The sequence below is a fragment of the Hipposideros armiger genome, unplaced genomic scaffold (genome assembly GCF_001890085.2).
Source record: "Hipposideros armiger isolate ML-2016 unplaced genomic scaffold, ASM189008v1 scaffold_800, whole genome shotgun sequence".
Classification (NCBI taxonomy): domain Eukaryota; kingdom Metazoa; phylum Chordata; class Mammalia; order Chiroptera; family Hipposideridae; genus Hipposideros; species Hipposideros armiger.
The window spans coordinates 424,547-428,724 of record NW_017732150.1 but is presented as its reverse complement, the minus strand read 5'-3'; positions in this window follow the sequence as shown (position 1 = coordinate 428,724).

The following is a 4,178-nucleotide window of genomic DNA, read 5'->3' as shown; positions in this document are numbered from 1 at the left end:
AGCTCCAGGTTGAGCTGTTGTTCAGCATCTTAGCTGTAGAGGGCAGTGTCACTGGCCCTCATATGTGGGATCTGAACCGGGGCCCTCTGGCGTCCCAAGGCAGTTCTTAACCAACATGCCACTCAGCCGGCCCAAGAAATGTTTTTAAGTGATGGAATTTTCATTAGGCTTTACTTATGCCACATGTATTCGTAGATTATTTTTTAAGTGCGCACTCCCCAGCTGTGTTTTCTTTGCAGAGTCCTGTACTTAAGCTTTTCTTTTTAATCTGCTTTTAAAATGAAGAGAAACCTTTATAATTTTCTCTAATTTTCAGTTTTGAATCAATTCATTACTGGATATTTCTATTGAAAACTGAATTATCAAACTTGTAATAATACTCATAATAAAACAAAAAGATGTTTATAAGAATTTCCTGTCAACACATGAAAATAAAATTAATTTTCAAATTATTATATCCCTTGGGTACTTTTCAATGTTGCAGTTATTTTCTTGCTGTTGCTTTCCTGTGGAAATTATTTACTGAAGCAAGTTATGAGCTATGTGAGGCAATGATGAACCTTGAAGTTATTTTAGTAGTGAACTTTGAAGGGGAGGGTGTATTGAGACTTTTCTGGTGGTGTCTAGATTTTCAAAGAAACGCCATAGTAAATTATATGGCTACTCTCAAACTTCCTCAGGTCTCAACTAATATAGAATGTTACCGTGTTGTTTTTAAGTGTGCAGCTGTTTTATCTCCATAAACACGGAGTGTGTTTGAAAACCATCAAATTTTTCTTTGCCTTCTCTTTGAAGTACTGCCTCTCTATTTACAGCAAGTTGTATTGTGTGGACCATGCACTATGGTTTGTAAAAAAGTGAAATGTAGCCAAGTGTAATTTAAGGTAATCTGATATAGCCATACACACATTTTAAACATTTGCACAATGTGTCTTCTCTCTAAATTACAAAAATATATTTGGAAATATTTGCAAAAAAAAAAAAAGTCATCTTACATACAGAAATAAAGGCTTTGAAAATCTCATGCACATTATCCATTTATCTGTCTTCCTTTATAATGGAGTCACAATCTTTGCAGATACTAATTTCATCATAGGAAAGACAGGAAAGCTTTCAAGATTGTCATCTTATTTTCCTCTTAAGACATTACTCTCTAATATACCTGAAGCTCAAGTAAAATGTTGTAAGTGTTCTGATTCTCTTGACCTTAATTTGCTTATTGCTACTTTCTATTTGTTTGTCCTCCTTGACTTTGTCGTTGAAACACACAACACTGACCTTTACTTTCTTTCATATTCGTATGCTTCATGTCCCACCAATATGACCAAGATGACCACTTGCTTTTGTTTGGGGAAACAGCATATTTGCCATACCGTTGAAAACTTCTAAAGTCTCTCTTTTCACTGTTGCAGGGAACCCAGACAAAGAGACAGGACACCAAGGCGTGGGAAGCAACTTTTATTAATGCCAGCGCTGGCTTAGCGGATTCACATCCAGAGGCTGAGCACTGACCCGGGTGGGACTTGGGGCTATATACCCTGAAGTTTTCAGGTTGGCAGCTAAGATTTATTATTAGAACATGTGGTCATTGTGCCAGTTCCTGACTGGCTCCTGGGTGAGGTAGGAATTTGGAAACATTAAACGCTGAAGTCTTGATAACCACACAGTCCAGGAATGTCTTTGAAACCCACACGAAATCCTTAGTGACCACATGGTCTGGGAAGGCCTTTGTCTAGGGCCCACTGCCACATCATGGCTTATGATTTATAATGGCATGCTAGTAAATTGTATAACGGACACTTATTTGATAGTTGAGCATTATAATAAATACACAGATTTCAGTAATCATACTGGATATTTTTATATGAAAATTATTTAATTTTAAGTATGAAATTTAAAAATCATGAAGGAAGATAGTATTTATGAATATGCATAGCTCTGAAGTTTATCATGATGTGATACATTAGCAAACAAGCAAGGATATTTTTGTTCATTTGCTTCTGAGTTTATAAATTTATTGAAGTTAAAAAAAAACTCTCCAAACTGAAGGTTCAGTACAGTCTAGCCAACAAATTTTATGAGGTTTAAATAGAAAAAAAATGAGTGAAAATATTTATTACCTTGTTTTATGATGAATAATAATTCTGTTATTGAAACAAATAATAAAACGTCTATCCATCGGTATGCAGGTACTACTTACAATTCATAAGAAATTCATATTAGGGAATAGCAGAAGAACATTTGACATATTTAAGCTGTGTAAAAATAGCATTTTTATAATCATGGAATAGCAGAGATAGGGGGGAACAAGGAGATATGGAAGTGACATTATAAAGGTAACACAGCAGGTTTAAAACAGTACCGAAACAATAGTGGCTACCATGAGAACGAAAGGGAGTTAACATGTATAGTGCCTACCTGATTTGGGCCTGGTAATGGGTTGTTTATATAAATTGTCTCCTGTAATCCTTCTCATGCGCTAGTGAGGTAATTACTATTATCATCCCCATTATACTGATGGTACAACTTCGATTCACCCATGATCAACTCAGTTTTGAAGAACCAAGTTCATTCTGAGTCCAAATTCTTTGTTCTTTCCATTAGGCTGTTCTGCCTCTCATATTTTCCCCTTGCAGTCCAGTGTTTTCCTTCTATACAATTTTGTTGATATGTGTTTGCTTTACCAGTAATAACAGAAGCTAAAAGTGCAAAAATATTTGAAACCGTGCCCTATCATAACATTTTATAATATCCATTACACGATATCTCCACTGCTTCACTTGAAATCTCAGCCAGGTGTGTGATGTATACATATAGCAATTGCATGAAGATTAGAATGTAGAATAAGTGTATAATAGAATGATAATAATGCGCACAGCCTTCAGGGCATATTTTAGTTCCAACACGAGTGTAGTCTAGGGTTAAGAAGGAATTAAGGACCCAATGGAAATAGTATTGGACCATGGGTTAGGAAGGCCAAGAGGGATTGTGTTCCCAGCACAATGGTCACCTAAAGTGAGGCCCTATCTAAGTGTTCTCCCCCATCCTTAATCTCTGAATCGCAGAATTAGAAAATTGAAAAAGTAGGGAATATAGACAGACTGTCAGAGACTTTCAAGCAGTTTTCTTCAAATCCACTTAGGGACGGCAGAGGAAAAGGGAGTGCAGACCTGACCAAGCCCCAGAGCCCCCACTCCACTGTAACTGCAGCAGCAGTGCTTGTATCTGTTTTGCATATTAGGCTTCTGGTTAATATTTGATTTGAAGTAAATATATTTCCACCAACAAATGAAAAATGAAAACCTTTAGATGGTCGTTGAAGTCTAAATAATGTTGGCGGTTTCATCATATTTGTGATAAAATTTGTTTAAGTCTGACAAAAACAAAAATCTGTTTAAGTTGTAAGAACACTTAGAACATATTTTTTTTCTTTCTTTTTTCCTGCTGATACATTTTCTTGAAAAGATGTCAGTCTTTTTAGGGCTTCAACTAGCACAATATTTTTTATTTAGCAAGTAATGTTAAAGGTTTCCAGTGTCTATCAGAGTATGCAGAAGGGCTGTAAAAAGAAACTGTAAATTACACACGTTCTTTTTGAAATAATGAGAAAAACTCTTCTTAGCCAACAGTAGAGCCAAAAAGCTAATTAAATGGGTCTGAACATGCAAAAATGTGCTTCTGTCTGGCCTAATAGGAGAAATCTAGGTTCTTTGTATTATTTCCCTTGCAATAATTGCTTTATCATTAATTTATTTTTAATCATAAATGTTTGTATATGATTGTCACTATTTCATTGTTGCAGAATCATACTGCCATCTAGTGGTAAGTTGATGATGCTTACTGACTTAAAACAGGAAAAATATGGGACTAGATCACAACTCTCACAAGTTCCACACCTTGTGGTTTCCCTTTAGGACCCTAGTTTAACTTCTATCTTAGTAAGTGTCAACACTGGACCAAGCAAACTTTGTTGTTCTTCTTGTTTTAAATGGTAGAATTATACTAGAACATAGTGTAACCCACACCGGGATGCAATTGTTACCGTTCTAAAGGTCTGGCTGCTCCCAAGTGAAAGCCAAAACTCGAGAGTCGAGGTTGGTGGAAAGAAAAGCAGGTTTATTAAAAATGCCAGCATTCTTGCGAGGATGGCAGACTCCTGTCCAAAGACTATTCCTCCC